General features: G+C 54.7%; 2 pseudogenes; both read left to right on the top strand.

Annotated features, from left to right (window-relative positions):
* Positions 1-10,314: 10,314 nt before the first annotated feature.
* On the top strand, positions 10,315-13,386 carry LOC138101873 (class II histocompatibility antigen, B-L beta chain-like; annotated as a pseudogene).
* Positions 13,387-18,149: 4,763 nt separating this feature from the next.
* LOC138101878 (class II histocompatibility antigen, B-L beta chain-like) overlaps positions 18,150-20,734 on the top strand; it is a 107,742-nt pseudogene continuing 105,157 nt past the window's right edge.

The following is a 20,734-nucleotide window of genomic DNA, read 5'->3' as shown; positions in this document are numbered from 1 at the left end:
GCTAAAATTATTCATCTAAAGTGAACATTCTAAGACACACTGGGGAGCTGATGCTTTATATAACCATTTGAAGGATAAAGTGACAGCATCAAAATTAAGGGAAACAATTGAAGACATAACTTCCACTTGTGAAATCTGTCTTAAAAACAACCCTAATACCACTGTTAGGCTAAGCACAGGAACTATCACTAAAGGAGTTTTACCAGGGGATGTGTGGCAAATTGACTTTTCTGAATTAGCTAGGAAGGGGGGATACAGGTGCCTTCTAGTCCTCACAGACACTTTCTCAGGCTGGCCGGAAGCTTTCCCTTGTAGAACAAATAAAGCTAGAGAAGTTGTTAAAGCTTTAATACAAGAAATTATTCCTCTATTTGGGGTACCCAGAGAAATTAATTCTGACAGAGGATCACACTTTGTAGCCCAGGTGGTGCAGGGAGTGAGTCATCTACTGGGCATACACTGGCAGTTACATACACCATACAGGCCTCAGGCAAGTGGACAAGTAGAAAAGATGAATCACTTAATAAAGCAACAATTAGCCAAAATTTGTCAAGAAACTAATTTCTATTGGTATCAGGCTCTGCCCATGGCTTTGGTAAGAATTAGGGTAAAACCACGGCTCAAAGAAAAATTAAGCTCCTCTAAATTCTGTATGGAAGGCCCTATGGAACAAACATGATTCACAATGACAGCATGGCTCTGGTAGGGCAAAGCTGCCTAATAGATTATGTAAAGCATTTAGGTCAAAAATGACAATCAATACGCACTACAGTTGTTAATTGTCAACCACCGCCACCTGATAAAGCCTTTCATAATGTGAAACCAGGGGATTGGGTTTATGTTAAGTCTCTTTCAGGGGATCCACTCCAGGAGAAATGGGAAGGACCTTATCAGACACTGCAGACCACTCATACAACAATTAAAGTACAAGGAAAACCGACCTGGATCCATTATACCAGGACCAAACCTGTGCCAAAGCCAGAGTGGGAGTGTCATGGTTTTGAAAGACAAGTGTCTGCTAAGGAAGGCAGAAGCCTCCCTTGAAGTGGCAGATATAACCCCTTTTTCCTCCGAGTTATTATAATTTGGAAATCAAGGGCCTTTAGGCAAAGATGTGGGAAATAGGAATAACAGTTCTTTACTATATATATATATATATATATATATATATATATAACCAGTCCAACAAAACAACAACAACTATGGCAGTAACAGCAAACAAACACAAACCCAGTCCCAGCCTTCTCGGCTGTCAGGCCCTTTCCCCTCGGGTGCAGTTCCGCTCGCAGCCGGCAGGGGCGCTGGCGGCTCCCGGTGAGCAGGGCAGGTGCGATGGTTCCCCCGCGGCTGCAGGGGGAGCTCCGGAGCGAGCTCGGGGAGCACGCGGCACTGGTGGCCTGGGATCCTGGGAAGGGGTGGAACAAAGGCTTCACAAACCCCTGGGCAGCTGGTCCCGGGCTCCCGGAAACAGCAGGCTGGAACGGCAGGCTGGAGTGGCAGGGACGAGCACAAATCCCGGGTGGCAGACGAGATGTATGCAAAAGGGGAACCCCCTGGAGGTCCACGCAGGCAGGGCGAGCACAGCTACAACACAGTGAAGGCTCGAAGCAACAGCGGGGCAGGGCAGCCACAGCCCGGCCTCCAGCAGGGCAGGGAAAGCGGCTTTGGGATCCCGGCGTTGTTTCCAGCAGAAAGAAAAAAACGGCCAAAAAAAAGGAACCAGCAGCTCCTTTCTCTGCAGCTTCTCTCTCCAGACGCTGAGAGCGAACTGAACCCACACCCAGGTCAAACAAAAGACTAGCCAAGCCCTTTAGTCTTCTCTTAAGTACGGCCATTTGTCCCCTAGCAACTTGCATATGGGAAAAAATTCCTTTAACAGGAAAAAAACTAGGACTAAGCTAAAAGCCCAACAGGGAGGCAAGAAGAACAGGACCTCTGTGCCTTCAGCTACGAAAAATCAACACAACATGATGTGGAGCATACTGATAACGTTGGTAATTGGGGCAAGCGCATGGGACCAGAATACATACCTTCGATTGCTCAAAGGTGTTGTTGAGAATTTTAATCTAACTGATTGCTGGGTATGTTCCCAGCTGCCTGAGAATTCTGCTAGAGGCTTTCCTTTGGTTGGGGCAACATTGCCTAATACAACAACAATCTATGCTGCACTTAGTACTGACAGGCTTTCACATTATGTCAACATATCCCTAGATCAACTTCAGTGGAAGCTGGAGTTTGAAGAGCCAATACTTGGGTCCTCGCCAGTATCCTGTGTGCAGGGGTGCTGGGAAGAATCTGTACCGAAAACTCAGGAGGAGTAAGACAGACTCCAAATGCGGGAACTTAACATTTATAGGCAGCTACCCCAACTGCTCAGAATTCCGGACCTATGGGGGGGCTAACATGTGGAATAAGAATCAAACAAGACAAGGACCAAAGCCCAAGGGTTGGCCAGTGCCCCCAGGGTGGGGTTGGTACTGGATATGTGGTCACAACACCTATAAAGTTTTACCCTTAGGATGGCAAGGCCGCTGTGCCATAGGACCAGTATTTCCCCACATTAAAGTTGTCTCTCAACTACAAGGCTTACTCCGGACTTTCATACAGAGGACCAAAAAGGACGTCAAACCCCTTAATAGATAGGCACACTGGATTTCACAGCTTTGCCAGATGGTTTATACCAGGACTCGGAGTAAGTGAACTAGAGAAAGCAATAGTGAACCTTTCTGCTACTGTAGAAACCATAATGAATGCCAGTGCAGATGCCATAAGAGTGCAGCAAATCGAGATTAAGAGCATCTCACAATTAGCCATACAGAATAGACTTGCATTAGATTTGCTGTATGTCAAGGAAGGAGGAGTATGTACAGTTATAAATAGAAGCTGTTGTAGTTATGTTGATTTAGACAAACGAATAGAAACAGATTTGCAGACAATTCTGGAAAAAACACGGACACTACATCAGATCACCTTAGATGACACTTCTTGGGGGTTTAAAGATGTATGGGACAAACTTACATCATGGTTACCCAACTTATACTGGCTTAAACAATTGTTTGTAACAGTTATTTGTGTTATTACATTGTTACTTAGTGTTTGTATTAGTAGTTACTGTTGTATGATATTATGTACTTGGAATCTCGATGCTTTTGCCCAACGGCACAAGCATAAACTTAGAAATAAGGTAGAGAAGGGTTCTTACTTTAAAGACATGCAAGATTTGTAAAGAATTACAAATAACCAAAGAAAAGGGGGGATTGAGGAAAGGGCAGTCAATAACTAACTCATGTAAGCACAAGTTAACTATTGGGAGACAGCAAATGTTAGTTCAGACAGCAGATGTTAATTACAAAGCCTAAGAAGCCAAATTCACCCTAATCTTGTCAAGATAGAGGGGACAAGGATTATCTCCGAGACCGCTGAATCATTCCTCAAAGGACTATGCATGCCCAGGGAGAAAGGTGAAAAGTGCACTGTGAGACTACTAGCCTTCATCAGAGAGACCCCCGAGGAAGAGGAGAGGCCTTCCTCAGCGTGACCACCAGGACACACAGCGCATGCGTGACCCGTATGCTAATGATATTAATGACTTCTGAGAAATAATTTGTGTAACCATGCCTGTCCTAGGGAATGTGATGAATATTCAAAATTTAACCCTTAATACTGTGTTGTAGAGAGCACCAGGTGTGTGTGTTTGGAGGAGTGATCCCCACACACCTGGCACGCCGAATAAAGCAAATACCCACTTCTCTGTCTCTGTCTCTGAAGTGTCTCCTGGCCCGGTTTCAGCGCGATTCACACTGCAAATGGCTCAATTCCACCTCAAAACAACTCCATCCCATCTCCAAATTTTGGGGTATCCCCTGTGCCCAAACTGCTCCCAGTTGTAGATGTTCCTGTCCATGAACTTCACCCAGTTGTTGTCATCAAGGAAGTGCCAGTGGGCTTTTCCCCAGGAATGGAACACACCTGTGTGGGAGACAGGTCAGGGGGTGCCCCCCTCCAGCAGCCCCCAGCACCCCACAGCAGGTTGGGAGCTCAAGGGACCCCCCGGACACCCCTTTCCCACCCCTCTCTGCCCCACAGCCACCTCAGCACCAGCTGCTGGGTGGGGAGGAACCCCCCATGAGACCCCCAGGGAGGGACAGGGTATTTGGGGACCCCTTAGAGAGGTTCCAGGCCCCCACCCCCCCAAGCCCCAGGGAACAGCTCATGAGATCAGGTGATGGGGACATGAAGGGACTCCCATGGGAACCCCTTTCCCGCTGTCCCCCTGGCCCTTATCCCCCTCTCAGACACCTTTCCCATCATCCCTGCACCCCTCCCCACTCACCCAAGAGCTCTGCACCCACAGCCGGGGGCTCCCAGCACCCAGAGCGGGGTGACACGGGGGGGACACATGGGGGTCCCGAGGGCCGGTTCTGCCCCCCCCAGTCTCGGCTCCCCACGGAGTTCCCCCAAGTCCCTCCCCACTGCCCCCCAATAAATGGGATCAGCCCTAACTGGGAAGCTTTACTGGGAACACTGGGAGAAGCCGGGCAGGGGCAGAGTGAAAGAAGGGCTGGGGGGACACACGACCCCCCCAAAATCAGCGCGGGGACGGAGCGGGTGGTCCCAGCCAGGTGCGAGGCCACGGGGAGGGGCTGCGGCCGCTGGCGGCTCAGGAGCTCTGTGGGCAGAGCAAAGGGGGTGACACCGGGCTGGGGGACCCTGGGGGTAGCACAGAGCTCTGGGGGAGGGGGGACACGACCCCCAGGCCCCCCCCTCACCTTCTTGCGCAGGTAGAAGCTGAGCTTCAACCAGAGCTCCACCACCAGAGGATCCACACGGGGAATGGCCCTACAAGTACCCTGAATGTGGGAAGCTCTTTAATTGCAACTCCCATCTCATCATCCACCAGCGCATCCACACCAGGCAGAGGCCCTACGAGTGCCCTGAGTGTGGGAAGAGCTTTGTTTACTGCTCCAGCTCCATCCCCCGTGGGAGGATCGGCGCTGGATGATCCCCAGTGACCCCCGTTGGGCAGAGCCCTGGTGACCCCCGTTCCGGGTGATCCCCACTGGGTGGGGAAAAGGTGTTGGAGAGATTTCTTTGCCTTCTCCTTGTGCTGCTGGGATTTGGTTGGTAATAAATTCCCTCCCTGTGCCCAGGCTGGGTCTGTTGTGCTTGTGCCGGTGTTTGCTGAGGGATCTCTCCCAGTCTTATCCCATCCCAGGAACCCTTGGTTAAATTTTCTCTCCCCCGTGCAGCTGCAGGGGGCAGGGACAGAGTGGCTTTGGTGGGTGCCTGGCATTGCTCCAGCATCACCCCAGGCCATGGGCACCCCTGGGATCCCAGTGTGCTGGTGCATTCCTCTCTCCTCCTTTCCAGGCTGCAGTGTGATCTGAGAAATGCTTGTTAGGCCTTGGCCTTGAAAACAGCACCTGGGCTCAGCTCTTTCCGAGCTTGTCAGAAATACTGTCTGCTCCCAGGAACTGCTGAGGAGCTCCTGCTTTCCTTATGACCAGCCCTGGAAAAGATTCCTCTTGCCTGAATGGCATAGCATTCCTGTTCTCCCACTTTCAGAGAAAGTGCTGGCCCAAACTGTGGCCAGGATGAAACATCGTTATGGCTGAAGCCCACTCTCTTGGGACCCTCTCAACAGCGGCCCAAAAGGAGACCCTTTGAGTTCTCCTGGGCCACCGTGGGCTGTGACCAGCAATCTCCCTCTGAGGGGGCCTGTCAGAGCCAGCAAACCCTCAGGTTTGCTATGCCTGGAGCTCGCCGAACCCCAACGTGTCCTGGGCCGATATCCTCACTCCTCGAGGCCTGATCCTGTGCCCAGCGGGAGAAGAAAAAGCTGCCAAAGTGAGGATTTCACTGACCTCTGAGGGGAATTTTTCACAGGAACCTTGCTTGCTCTGACTGTTTCTGTCTGTGTGTGTGCCCCTGCACATATGCTATAGCAAATCTGGGAGAAATACTGTTTTCATAGGTGTTTAAGTACCTTGGATACCCAAGTTAGGCCTTTAGGTACGGATCAGTTATCATTATAAACTCACTTAATCACTGCTAAGTGTTGTTCTTTCGTGAAGTTCTTTAACATAAGTTATAAACTAAGTCCGGTGTTTTTAAGCGGTGTTTTTCTGTTAAGTTGCTAGGTATAACTTGGAAGTTACAGCTGTAAGTAAGGTTAAATGCTGTTAAGGGTTGTTCCTCTGTTGAATTGTTAAGGTTAAAGTATAAGTTATAAGTTCAGGTAGAAGTTAAAGTACTGCTGAGTGTTGCTGAGGTTTTAGGCTGTGTTCCTTTTTATCCTTGCCCGCACTGTCTTTTGTCCCATGCACCTGAACACCGACCCCACACCCCCACATCCCCCTGGAGAGTTCTCAGCTCATTTCTGTTTTGATTGCCTGGATTTTGTTTGGTTTTGTTGTTGTTTGTTCTCCCTTGTTGTGCCCTAGCTGTCCTGTAGGTAGTAGAGTGAATCTTGACAATGAACTTGTTGTGCTTTGTTGCTTAATGTTAAATCTGACTTTTGCTCATACCCTTGCCACTGGTTTTTTAAGCGATCTCAAACACTTTCATTCGTGACAGCACCACAGTGTCCCGCCCTCACCGAGGGCCCTGACCCGTGCCCGTGTCACAAAGGGCCACAGCCGGCACCCCAGCCACAGAGGGACAGACTGGAACCGGCACGGAGCAGCCCCGGACTTGTGGCCTTGTAGCCTCTGCCGTGCCCCGAGCCCTGGGAGGCTTCGGCCACGCTCGCACCCGACAGCCGCAGCCCGGCCCTGCGGAGCGCTGGGGCTGCAGCCCGGGCCGCTCGGGGCAGGAGGAATTGGCCGCACGGACGTGCCAGGGCCCTGTGGGCAGTGGCTTCGTGTCCCGTGGGAGGCCCGGGCCGAGGGTGTCCCTCAGGGCTCTGCCGGGGCACCGGGACTCGTCACTGCCTCGGTCAGTGGCACCCAGGGGCACCGAGCGCAGCCTCGGCGCCTTTGCAGGGCACGGGGAGCTGAGCGGGGCGGGGGCAGCACGGAAACACCGAGTGCCCGCCCGGGGCAGAGCCGGGAAAGCCAGGCTGGAAAGCCGGGAGAGGCTGCTTGGAGCTGGCCCGGGAACTTGGGCACCTGGGAGACAGAGCCGGGTTCTGAACTGACACCCCAAGGCAAAAACCTGAGAAATTACAGCAGGTTTTCCTAGACACTCTTCATTATTCTGTATTTTCTCAACGTGACTTTTTATGAGGGAACATTTTCAGTGGTTTTTTCCACTTTTTTCCACCCTTTAAAAAGAAATCAATCACTTTTTGTTACGTGTTAGGAAGGTCGGGGAGGGAAACATTGTGGGCAACAAGGTTTTTTTTATTCAATAGATTTTCAGAAGTGAGATGTGGCAACTCCAGACTTTGACTCCTAGAGCAGTGTCTGGTTCCAGACTGCTCTGCTTTTCACGGTGAGATCTCAGTTCTTTCAAATCCAGCAGTCAGAGCCCTTGAAACATGGAAAAGCTGGGAATCAGGTGAAAGCATTTGGAGGGTTTGCTCTGTCCATACATTCCACATCTCCCCTGGTGTTCGTTCAGCCTCTCCACTCCTGTCCGATGTGCACATTGCTGTGTCCAGAGTTCAGTACATGCTTTTATGGGTATATATAGGTGATTATTGTATCCACAATTGCCTTGGATGAGTTCCTGTGATGGTCTGTGCCCAGAGCATGGTTATTGTGTCTTTGAGCCCCGGCAGCCCGGGATGGGCCGTGTGTGGGGCCGGGGCGGGGAGAGGCTCCTCGTTCGCTGCGCGGGCGTTTTGAAGCCTCGCTGCCCAGGTTTTCCGCCGCTCTCTGTCCACCGAGGCTTTTTGCTTGGCTGAAAAGCTTTTTTGGCGCAGGCACAGAGAGGATTTTTTCCTTGCCGCGGTTCGGAGAGGCTGCAGCAGCGAGCCTCGGGGTGCCCGCAGGGAGCTGAGCAGCTGCTCTGTCGGAGCCCGGGGGCTCCGCGCCGGCGGGAGCGGAGCGGCGCCGCTGCAGCCCAAAGCCCCTGCGAGCCGGGCCGAGCCGGGAGAGAAAACAGCCCGGGGCTTCAGTGCCGCTGCTTCGCCTGCCGGGCCCGTGCCCGCGGAGCCGCCCTGGGCAGGAGCTCAGCGCCGGCCGAGCCCGGGCTTTCACCGCCTTCGGAACAGCCCCGGGCTGGTTTTTCCCCGAGGGAGAAGCCGGCGCCGTCCTGTACCGCGTGTGGAGAGCGGGGATTTATCCGGCGTTTTGGGTCTTTTGTCCCAGGGGGTGTGTGGGGGTAAGGGCTGACAATTTAATATCTAGCAGTTATTTACTGTTTTTTCTTGCCTTGAGGGCATTCTGTTTGTTAACAAACCGCTGGAGTTTTCTTCACTTTCATCTATTCATACCCGTTTCCTCTTGGTGGAAAGGGATTATTGGAACCCTGTAGAGGAGGCGACACTCACTCCAGAGTGTCCTCTTTTAAATCGTCTCTCAAACTGAGACACCCTACAAGTGCTTGGAACGTGGAATGAGCTTCAGCCAGAGTTGCCACCTGATCCGGCAGCAGGAGATCCAAACTAAGGAACATCCCTCCTAATGCTTGGAATGTGGGAAGAGCTTCCTATGGAAGTCTGACCTGGTCACCCATCGCAGGATCCATGCCGGGGAACAGCACTACAAGTTCTTGGAATGTGGGCAGAGCTTCAGCAAGAACTCCCACCTCATCAAGGACCACAAGATCCACACTGGAGGATGGCCCTTCGAGTGCTTGGAATGTGGGAAGAGCTTCAGCCAGAGCTCCCAGCTCATCACCTGCCAGTACATCTGCACTGGGGAGAGGCCCTATGAGTGTTGCCAGTGTGGGAAGAGCTTCGTGCGCTGCTCCAGCTCCATCCCCCGTGGGAGGATCGGCGTTGGATGATCCCCAGTGACCCCTGTTGGGGTTTTAGGAGTTCTCCTTCTGCTTTCTTTTTCTCTTAAATAATTTTCCCCATACGTGTTGATGGGGGAGCAAATTACTTAAGGGAGACCAAAGACCTGGCCACAGGGGGAGGGGTCCAGCTGGCTTCTCTCTTTCCTTTGGAGTTTTCTCGTGTAGGGTGGGGGATGCCACGAGATTTGGACCAGGAAAAAGGGGTTGGGTACAGCCCCTAGCTCTCGTGTTCTCCCAGCGTTGGGAGGGAGAGGAGGGCTGTTTTCGTCACGGAGAGTTTGTTGCCGCTGCAAGTTTCTGCTTTCGGCTGCCTTCCTTCTACCGTGAGTGGAGCTTGCTCACTGGAGCGGCTGTTGCAACCGGGACCCTAACACCCTTCCTCACTAAAAAAGGGACCTTTTCACCATCTGCTCGGGTGCCTCAGGGAAAACCCCAGATTCCCAAGCTCGCCTTTCCCTGCCCTGCGGGGAGCCGGGCTGTGGCTGCCCTGCCCCCGCTGTTCCTTTGAGCCTTTGCTACTCTGTAGGCCCGCACGCCCTGCCTACGGAGACCTCCGGGGGGTTCCCACCGCAGCTCCGGAGTTCGATACATCTCGTCTGAAACCCGGGATTTGTGCTCATCCCTGCCGTTCCAGCCTGCTGTTCCCAAGGGGTCCGGCCAGACACCGGGATCGGCTGCCCAGGGAGTTTTTGAAATCTTTGTTCCATCCCTTCCCGGGATCCCAGGCCACCAGTGCCGCGTGCTCCCCGAGCTCGCTCCGGAGCGCCCCCTGCAGCCGCGGGGGAACCATCGCACCTGCCCTGCTCACCGGGAGCCGCCAGCGCCCCTGCCGGCTGCGAGCGGAACTGCACCCGAGGGGAAAGGGCCTGACAGCCGAGAAGGCTGGCACTGGGTTTGTGATTGTTTGCTGTTACTGCCATAGTTATTGCTGTTTGTTTGACTGGTTATACACATATAGATATATATTAGTAAAGAACTGTTATTCCTATTTTCCGCATCTTTGCCTGAACACCCCTTGATTTCAAAATTATAATAATTCAGAGGGAAGGGGGGTTGCAATGTCCATTTCGAGGGAGGTTCCTACCTTCCTTGATAGACACCCATCTTTCAAACTAAGACACCCCCTTTGGATGATCCCCAGTGACCCCCGTGGGGCAGAGCCCTGGTGACCCCCATTCCAGGTGATCCCCGCTGGGTGGGGGGAAGGTGTTGGAGAGATTTCTTTGCCTTCTCCTTGTGCTGCTGGGATTTGGTTGGTAATAAATTCCCTCCCTGTGCCCAGGCTGGGTCTGTTGTACCGGTGCTCGGGGCGGGATCTCTCCCGATCCTTCTCTCAGCACCTGGGCCTGTCCTCAGCCAATCAGAGAGGCACAAACAATATTGAGCCAGTCAGAGAGCAAGATGCTGATGACCCCCCAGTTGCCAGGCAGACCTGCAGAGCCCAGCGCTCCCCACCTGGACTCCACCTGTGCCCCGCCCTGGCCCCCAGCGTCCCCCACCAGGGGAACTTGGGGAGGGGGGCGGTGTCAGAACCTTCCCAGCTCTGGCCATGGGACATCTGGCGGCAGCTGGGACCGTACTGGTGGCGCTGGTGGTGCTGGGAGCCCCCCCGGCTAGAGATGCGGAGCTGTCGGGTGAGCAGAAGGGGCAAGAAGTGGTGAGATGGTAGGCAACGGTGGGGAGAGAAGGGAAAAGATGGAGGTGGGACCCCCAAACATGTGGGGGGTCTGGCGACTGTGGACTTATGGGAAAGGGGGAGGAAAATATGGAGAAAGGTGGAAAAGAGGAAGTGGGGCCGTGGACAGGAGGGTCTCATGGCGGCCATGGGGCACAGGGGGTGCGGAGTGGAGATCCGGGTGGCATCCGGAGCTCTGGGCTTGCTGGGGGGTGCTGGGGGCTGCTGGGGGAGCACCCCATGACCTGTGTCCCACACAAACAGGGGTGTTCCAGGAGATGGTTAAGTCTGAGTGTCACTTCATTAACGGCACCGCCTGGGTGAGGTTTGTGAAAAGGTTCATCTACAACCGGGAGCAGTATGTGATGTTTGACAGCGATGTGGGGGTGTTTGTGGGGGACACCCCGTATGGGGAGAAGGTTGCCAGGTACTGGAACAGCGACCCAGAATGGATGGAGTACAGACGGGCTGCGGTGGACAGGCACTGCCGGCACAACTACGAGTTGTCCACCTGGTTCCTTGTGGGCCGCAGAGGTGAGCGTGGGGCAGAGCGTGTCCTATTAGTCCCTGCCCTGGGAATGACCCTGGAGCTCCTCAAAACCTCCCTGGGAATCATCCCAAAACCCTCAGCTCTCCTTGTGCCCATCCTCGCGGCCTCTTGCCCACCCCGCAGTTTTCTGGAGCCCTCCCAATCTCTCCCAGTCCATCCCAGTCCCTCCCAGTCCCTCCCAGTCTCTCCCAGTGCCCCCGCGCGTGTCCATCCCAGCCCTGCGTGGCGCTGACGCCCCTCAGCCAATCAGAGCGCGTCTCTCTGATGACTCATCAGTTGCCAGGCAGACCCGCAGCGCCGAGTGCCCCGTGCTGGACTCGGCCTCCCAGTGCCGCGCGCTCCATTCCCAGTCCCTCCCTATTCATTCCAGTGATGCCTTTTCCTGGTCTTAAAATCAAGACTCAAACACAGTTAGAAGGGAAAACGGATTTTACCTCTGTATTTATTTTAAGGTGCACACGTCCGGGTGGAATGCGCCAAAATGCACACTGCAATGCACACCCACAAAAGATCTGGTATAACACTGCAGGTCTTACTAATTAGCATATCTATCAAAGATTCCCCAATGAGAGGCATAAGTGAGCCCCCCTCCCCAAGGAGCCTTCTCCTGGATGGTTCTATCTTGGTTTACAGAATGTGTTTTGGAGAGGACCTTGGTGTCTGGGGTTTCTAAGATGTTTAGTCTCCTAGCTTAACAAAATAAGTCTAAGAATGTAGACTGAAAAATACTAAGAATACAAAAAAACATTAAAAGGTATATAAAAGGGGTATAAAAGAAAAGGCAAAAATCATCATGGCATCACCAGTACCCCACAGTCCTTTCCAGCCCATCCCATTGCCCCCACAGTTCATTCCCAGTTCCCCCAAGGCCCTCCCAGTCCCTCTCAGTCCATTCCCAGCCCCGCCCAGTCCCTCCTCTCAGTTCATTCCCATTCCATTCCAACTGTTCTCAGTCCACTCAGACCTCCACCCTCTCTCCCAGTGCCCTCCCAGTGCTCCCCAAACCAATCCCATCTCTCTCAGTGCCCCCCCCCCAGTCCGTCCCAGTCCGTTCTGTCCCTCTCAATGTTACACCAGCCCTCCCCCGATTTTTGCCCCAGCTGATCCCCCCCGCTGTCTCCCAGTGCCCCCCAGTGTGTCCATTTCGCTGGTGCCCTCAAGCTCCCAGCCTGGCCCTGGCCGCCTGCTCTGCTCCGTGATGGATTTCTACCCTGCGGAGATCCAGGTGAGGTGGTTCCAGGGCCAGCAGGAGCTCTCGGGCCACGTGGTGGCCACCGACATCATCCCCAATGGGGACTGGACCTACCAGCTCCTGGTGCTGCTGGAAATTCCCCCCCAGCGTGGGGTCAGCTACACCTGCCAGGTGGAGCACAACAGCCTGGAGCACCCCCTGAGCCGGCACTGGGGTACGGCCCGGCCCCTACAGCGCCAGGGGGAGTGGGGGAGGCACTGGGGAGCCTGGGAGAGGATTTGGGGTGTGCTGGGAGTAACTGGGGGGGAGTTTGAGGCAGGCAGGGGGTAACTAGGAGGAGGGTTTGGACAGCCTGGGAGGGCACAGAAGAGGTTTGAAGGATGCTGCAAAGACTGGGATGCAGTTAGGGGTTTCTTGGTGGCTACTGGGAGGGAGCTGGGGGTGCTGGGTGTAACTGGAAGGGAGTCTGAGGGAGCCTGGAGGGGCTGGAAGCAGGCTGGGAATGTAAAAGCGGTGGTGGGAGGGAGGTTGAGTGTGCTTCCATCTGCTGGCAGTGGTGTTGGTGAGTCCAGGTAGGACTGGGAAGAGATGGGGAAAGGGTTTGGCGGATCCTCAGGGGCTGGGTGTCAACTGGGAGGGGGATGGGGGGATCTTGTTGAGTCCGGGGGAGGTGGTATGGGGTTTGGAAGGAGGTTTCACGAGGTCTTGGGTGGGCTGGAGATGACTGGGAGGGTGCTTGGGGAGTCTCTAAGAGGTTTTGAGGGATTCTGACCCCTGCGGACCCCCAGAGATGCCGCCAGATGCTGCTGGCAGCAAGATGCTGACAGGGATTGGGGGCTTCGTGTTGGGCTTTGTCTTCCTGGCACTGGGGCTCGGCTTCTACCTGCGCAAGAAGGTGAGGGGGGGGCCTGGGGGTCGTGTCCCTCCTCCCCTGGAGCTCTGTGCTCCCCCAGGGTCCCCCAGCCCGGTGTCACCCCCTTTTCTCTGCCCACAGAGCTCCTGAGCCGCCGGCGGCCGCAGCCCCTCCCCGTGGCCTCAGGCCTGGCCGGGACCCCCTGCTCCATCCCTGTGCTGATTTTGGGGGGGTCGTGTGTTCCCCCCAGCCCCACTGTCACTCTGCAGCCCACCTGGCTTCTCCCAATGTTGCCAGTAAAGCTTCCCAGTTCGGCCCGGTCCCGTTTATTGGGGGGCAGTGGGGAGGGACTTTGCGGGGGCTGTGACGCGGGCAGGCCATGACTGGGGGGGGGGGGCAGAACCGGCCCCGGGATGGATCGGGAATGGGAACCCCCATGTGTCCCCCCCATGTCACCCCACGCCGGGTGCTGGGAGCCCCTGGCTGCAGGCGAGGAGCTCAAATGAGGGAGGGGCAAAGGGCTTCCCATGGGAGTCCCTCCATGTCCCCATCACTTGATCTCTTGAGCTGTTCCCTGGGGCTCGGGGGGGAGCAGAACCTCACTGGGAGCTCCCTGATTCCCCTGTCCCTCCCTGGGGGTCTCATGGGGGGTTCCTCCCCACCCAGCAGCTGGTGCTGAGGCAGCTGTGGGGCAGAGAGGGGTGGGAAAGGGGTGTCCAGGGGGGTCCCTTGAGCTCCCAACCTGCTGTGGGGTGCTGGGGGCTGCTGGAGGGGGGCATCCCCTGACCTGTCTCCCACACAGGTGTGTTCCATTCCTGGGGAAAAGCCCACTGGCACTTCCTTGATGACAACAACCGGGTGAAGTTCATGGACAGGAACATCTACAACTGGGAGCAGTTTGGGCACAGGGGATACCCCAAAATTTGGAGGTGGGATGGAGTTGTTTTGAGGTGGAATTGAGCCGTTTGCAGTGGGATGGAGTCGCTGTGAGGTGCCTTCGATCCCTCTCGGCTTTTGGGGTGTAGAGCTGTGAGGGACTGAAATGTTCTGGGTTAGTGGCTCAAACCATTGGCCACCGGCAGCAGCAGCGGGGCCTTTGCTGGCCGTGGGCACAGGGAGCGCCCGGGGGCACAGGGGGGGAACACCCAGCCCGGAGGGGCCGAGCCGGGCCTGGAGCCAGGGAAGGGCAGAGGCCGATGGGAAGCAGATCCGGCCAGGTGGGACAGGGCTTTGGAGCAGGGCAGCGCCCTCCCTTACACAACTGGCCCAGCTCTGGGAACCCGCCCGGGGCAGGCCCGGGACATGCACACAGAGGGCTGGAGGTTGCCATCCCTTCGCATGGGCCATGCCTGGCTCAGCTGCGCTGCCGGGAGGGGCAGGGCCATGTCTTAGAAGGGGCCATAAACCATCAGAGCCCCCAAAGTGCCCCGGGATCCACAGTGTGACATCGGACACTGCAAAACTCCCCCGGGGGAGGTACCTGGGTGTTCACTCAAACCTGAACCTGTATTAACCCACCGAACTGGGAGTTTCCGGGGCTTCCCCAGCCCCCACGGGATCCAGCCTGGGACCATCACTTACACCAAGGACAGCGACATTGGAACAACCAAAACCAAAAGTTTTGTTGCTGATCCAGGGCTGCTGACTGTGTATCCTTCTACTCTCATACTTTCTTTGCCCTTATACATTTCCTAAGTGTTACTTTTATACTTTTAATATTACTGGAGATGGTAACCAAAAGGGCTCCAAACCCCCTTCACACAGCAACCAAACTGTTCTGAAATAAACCCTACAGAGATATATTTATAAACACAGATCTTTCACTGTTGTTTCATTCTAATCTGCCCCAGGGGAGCCATGAACCAGACCCTGGGTTACCCTCACCTTCAGGGGCGGGGCAGAACAGGAGCCAGACACGGGGGAAGCTTCTGGAAGCTGCTCACGGAAGCCACCCTTGGGAGGCCCCCTATTTCCAAAGCCTGGCCATGCAAACCCAAGGCTGGGTCTGTTGTGCCCTTGCCGGTGTTTGCTGAGGGATCTCTCCCAGTCTTATCCCATCCCAGGAACCCTTGGTTAAATTTTCTCTCCCCTGTGCAGCTGCAGGGGGCAGGGACAGAGTGGCTTTGGTGGGTGCCTGGCATTGCTCCAGCATCACCCCAGGCCATGGACATCCCTGGGATCCCAGTGTGCTGGTGCATTCCTCTCTCCTCCTTTCCAGGCTGCAGCGTGATCTGAGAAATGCTTGTTAGGCCTTGGCCTTGAAAACAGCACCTGGGCTCAGCTCTTTCCGAGCTTCTCAGAAATATTGTCTGCTCCCAGGAACTGCTGAGGAGCTCCTGCTTTCCTTATGACCAGCCCTGGAAAAGATTCCTCTTGCCTGAATGGCATAGCATTCCTGTTCTCCCACTTTCAGAGAAAGTGCTGGCCCAAACTGTGGCCAGGATGAAACATCGTTATGGCTGAAGCCCACTCTCTTGGGACCCTCTCAACAGCGGCCCAAAAGGAGACCCTTTGAGTTCTCCTGGGCCACCGTGGGCTGGGACCAGCAATCTCCCTCTGAGGGGGCCTGTCAGAGCCAGCAAACCCTCAGGTTTGCTATGCCTGGAGCTTGCCGAACCCCAACGTGTCCTGGGCCGATACCCTCACTCCTCGAGGCCTGATCCTGTGCCCAGCGGGAGAGGAAAAAGCTGCCAAAGTGAGGATTTCACTGACCTCTGAGGGGAATTTTTCACAGGAACCTTACTTGCTCTGACTGTTTCTGTCTGTGTGCGTGCCCCTGCACATATGCTATAGCAAATCTGGGAGAAATACTGCTTTCTTAGGTGTTTAATTACCTTGGATACCTAAGTGGGGCCTGTAGGTAAGGCTAAGCTGTAATTATAAACTTACTGTCTTGGTTTGAAAGTGAGATGTCTGCCAGGGAAGGCAGGAACCTCCCTTGGAAGGGAGAATATGACTCCCTTCCCTCTGAATTATTATAACTTTGAAATTAAGGCGCTTTCAGGCAAAGGTATGAGAAAAAGAATAACAGCTCTTTACCAGCCTGTAAATGAATACCAAGGCAACCAAACAAACACAACAGCAGCAACAGCAAACAGAAGCACAAACCCAGTGCCAGCCTCTCCCAGCCACAGGCCCGTTCCCCTCGGTGCAGCTCCTCTTGCGGCCGGCAGGGGCGCTGGCAGCTCCCGGCCGGGCAGGGCGGCTGCGGGGATTCCCCGCGCCTGCAGGGGACGCTGTGGCGCAAGCTCGGCTGCCCCTGCACGCGGTAATGGCGGCCGGGCTGGCAGGAGGGATGGAAAAGGGGCTTCCTTTACAACCTCCCGGGGCAGGCGGGCCTGGTGTCCCTCCGGATGGTGAAATGGGCTGCAGCAGGAACCTCGGAGCAGCAAGCTGGAAGGGCAGGGTGGGCACACCCCGGGGTGGAAAGGAAAATGTAACAGAAACTCTACAGCCCCAGCCGGAGCTGCGAGGGGGTCGGGCAGAGGCGGGGTGCTGGGTTAGAGGGTAGTGAAAAAGCCCAAGGCAGCAGCAGAAAACAGCGGGGCAGCGGCAGTGGCAGCCGGGATTCTGTAAGCAGCTGCCGCCCACTGCTGGGAGACGCATCCTCTGGGAAGCGGCAGAGATTCGGGGTCCTGAGTTTTTCCCCTGAGGCACCCGAGCAGATGCTGAGGGTCCTTTCCAGTGAGATAGGGTGTTGATAAGGTCCCGGTCCAGTGGCCGCTCTTACGAGCAAAGCCTCACTCATGGTAGGAGAAGCAGTAAGGGACAGAACTCCATGGTGGCAGCAAATTCTTCCCACAGCAACTGTAGCCTGTATCATGTCAGATCCGAGAGCAAGAGAGAGCGACAAGCTGACCCCAGCCCCTGACCCCCCAGCCAAAATCTTGCTGTATCTCTGCCCTTCCCAAGAGAAAGCCCCCCAGCTAAGAGAGTAGCCAGCTGCACCCTTCCCCCTCCTCCTCCTCCCAGCCGCATCTTTTATCTCTGAAGTACTGGTCATTCCCATCTCTTAGGCAACAAATGGGATAAAATTCCCTGAGAGAAAGAAAAGAAAAAAAGAAAAGAAAAAGGAAAAATCATAACCTTCAACCCTTACTTAATCACTGCTAAGTGATGTTCTTTGGCTAAGATGTGAAACATAAAGTCTAAGCTAAGTGTTGCTAAGTGTTGTTCCTCTGTTAAGTTGCTAAGTATAACTTGGAAGTTACAGCTGTAAGTAAGGTTAAATGCTGCTAAGGGTTATTCCTCTGTTGAATTGTTAAGGTGAAGTTATAAGTTAGGTATAAGTTCAGTGTTGTTCCTTTGTCGAATTGTTAGGCCTAGGGTATAAGTTGAGTTATGAGTTAAAATACTGTTAAGTTTCAGTGTTTATAAGCATTTAGGCTGTGTTCCTTTTTATCCTTGCCCGCACTGTCTTTTGTCCCATGCACCTGAACACCCACCCCACACCCCCACATCCCCCTGGAGAGTTCTCAGCTCATTTCTGTTTTGATTGCCTGGATTTTGTTTGGTTTTGTTGTTGTTTGTTCTCCCTTATTGTGCCCTAGCTGTCCTGTAGGTGGTAGAGTGAATCTTGACAATGAACTTGTTGTGCTTTGTTGCTTAATGTTAAATCTGACTTTTGCTCATACCCTTGCCACTGATTTCTTAAGCGATCTCTCTTTTGTAACATCCAGCTACCTGGGGACCCATTTTTGGGTACAACTGAGCTCCCACTAACCCAGCACACCAAGGACACCCTCAAAACCTCCTACCCTTACAACACTCAGGCAATCAAAAAACACCCAGAACACTCCACAGCCAATCAGAGCGTGAAGAGTTGATGGCTTATCAGTTGCCGGGCTGACCCTTTCGAAAAGGGGTCCCCAAAATGCCCTCAGCCAATCAGAGCGGGCGGCACTGCTGACCCCGCACTGGTCCGGACTGGCGCAGCTGCTTTGGGGCTGGCGGCACCTGCCCGGCGCTGGCCATGGGGCAAGTGGAGGTAGCTGGGGCCGTGCTGGTGGCACTGGTGGTGCTGGGAGCCCCCCCGGCTGCGGGCGTGGAGCTCTCGGGTGAGCGAGGGGGGGTGGGGGGGGGCGGGACGTGATGGGGAAGAGGGGGGAGAAGAGAGAAAAGACGTGGAGAATGAGGAAAAGGAGGGGGCTGGGCCCACCAAACTGGGTTGGAAGCGGAGTGGGATGTCCAAATGAAGAGCAGGACTGGCTGAGGACTGGGGAAAGATGAGAAAGGGGTTGGAGAGGATAGAAAAACAGGGAAAAGGGGATGGTGGGACAACAAAACTGAGGGTGAGGGGGCTGGGAATGGCAGGATTGTGTGAAAAGTGATCAGAAAGGTGAAAATGTAGGACTGGGACCCCCAGACCGATTTGGGGGGTGGTTGGCAATGGGGGTGGGGAGGCAGCATAGTGGTTTGAAAGGCGAAATAGGGACAAGGGTGGAAAAGAGGAAGTGGGAGCCCAGGCACGAGGGTCCCATGGCGGCCCTGGGGCACAGGGGTGCAGAGCGGGGATCTGGGGTGGCCTCCTGAGCTCTTGGCTTCCTGTGGGAAGCTGGGGGCTGCTCGGGGGGGAACCCCCTGACCTGTGTCCTACACACACAGGGGTGTTCCAGAGGAGGATAAAGGTCGTGTCATTTCATTAACGGCACTGAGCAGGTGAGGTTCGTGCAGATGCACAGCTACAACCGGGAGCAGTACACGCACTTCGACAGCGATGTGGGAGTCTGCATCTGGGACACCCCAGATGAGGAGAAACAGGCCTGGTACTGCAACAGCCAGCTGGAAATCCTGGAGTACAGATGGGCTCTGGTGGACATGCACTGCCACTACAACTATGAGATTGTCGCCCGGTTCCTCGTGGGCCGCAGAAGTGAGCGTGGGGCAGAGCGTGTCCTATCAGTTCCTGCCCTGGGAATGACCCTGGAGCTCCTCAAAACCTCCCTGGGAATCACTCCAGACCCCTCAGCCCTCCCTGAGCCCATCTCCGTCGCCTCTTGTCCCTCCCAGTGACTGCCGTGCCTCTCCCAGTCCATCCCACTCTCTCCCAGTCCATCCCAGTCTCTCCCATCCCATCCTCGGGCCCGCTCTTGCTCCAAGTATTCTTCCCAGTCAGACCAACCTTTGCTGTCTGCTCTGGGAGCCCACCCAGCTGCTGGAGCTTGTCCCCTGGCCCTGCACAGCTCCCTTGGGAGGCACGGCAGGACCAGCAGCCTGGGAGCCCCGGGAATGCCCCTCTGGGATCCATGGCACACATTGCAATGGGCTGGAATTCCAGTTCCCAGTGAGGAAAAGATGTTCCTGCCCTTCAAGGCAAAGCTCTGAAGGGGCTGAAACCCAAGTGGAGCAAGATCTTACAGTGACATTTCACTGCCAGCCTTCATCACCTCATCTATGGTTGTCTTAGCTCGTGGATTGGGAACAAAATCAGGGGAGGGGCTTTGGTGGGAGCTGCCCTGGGTCCAGAGAAACACTGAGAGAGAAACAGAGCAGGCAAAGAAAGGCAGAAGAGGAAGGAGAACACAAATACAATCAGCTGAGAAGGTGGCACTCTGGAAACCAGACCGGAACTGACTGAAAATGAATGTGACAGAAGGAAATAGTTCTGAAACTTTTATTTACTATAAAAATACAATTTTCTTCTTTTGTGGCAAACCTTCTTTTGATATCTTTCAGCAGGGTTTTCAGAAAATGCTCTGCTCTGAGTGGATATTCCAGGCTGCAGACACAAGGAAACACAGAATGGGGATTTTCCTCCTCCTGTTGAGTTTGACATCCTCAGTTGAGGAGATGAGGAGGCACCAGAAGAAAAGGGCAGCTGGGGTTCAGCCTTCCACAGGAAGCAAGGGGGGGGAGGGAAATATCTTGTAATCTCTGCAGCTATTCCCACAGGGATGTGAAGGCTGATCCCAGACCCCCAAGGGTCACATTAAGGGCTGCCTTCATGGAATGCTCACTTGGTATTGAGGGGCAGTGTGGCAATTTTATTCCCTGGGCTTTGTAATTCTGCCACCAGCCAGGTGAGTCTGCCTCTGTCTCCTGGACACAAAGATTCTCTGATCTTTCTTTTCTGGAAGAAAGCCAGGCCCATTTGTAGCCAAACCCCAGTGCCCACCAGTGACATGAACGGGGTTCTTTATTGCATGGAAAGGTGTGTGGGGCTGTTCCCAGGACACTTTGCAGTTGTTGCTTGGTGTGCAAACAGAATCCCTCACTAACACAGAGGGAAGGCAAAACCTTTTGTTGTATGAAAACCAATCAGAACTCTGGGTTTGACCCTGGTGTCTTCACCAGGCCCCTGAATGTCTCTCCTGCCCCACTCTCCCTAAGAAAACTCATTTGGCCCATCTGTGGCAGCACCTTCTCATCCCGTTCTGCCCATTCTGGATGGTGGGGCAGAGGGTGCCTCCAGCGAGTTTGCTTAGGACACAAAATTGGGTCACGTGGCTGACACACCAGAGGGTCGTGCTGCCATCCTGAGGGATGTGGACAGGCTGGAGAAACGGGCAAGACATTCCCTGCCCACAGCAGCTGGACACACTGCCCGCAGAGGCTGTG

Source organism: Aphelocoma coerulescens, unplaced genomic scaffold, assembly GCF_041296385.1.
Source record: "Aphelocoma coerulescens isolate FSJ_1873_10779 unplaced genomic scaffold, UR_Acoe_1.0 HiC_scaffold_56, whole genome shotgun sequence".
Taxonomy (NCBI): domain Eukaryota; kingdom Metazoa; phylum Chordata; class Aves; order Passeriformes; family Corvidae; genus Aphelocoma; species Aphelocoma coerulescens.
The sequence above is the reverse complement of the archived record's forward strand: the minus strand, read 5'-3'. Positions and strand labels throughout refer to the sequence as shown.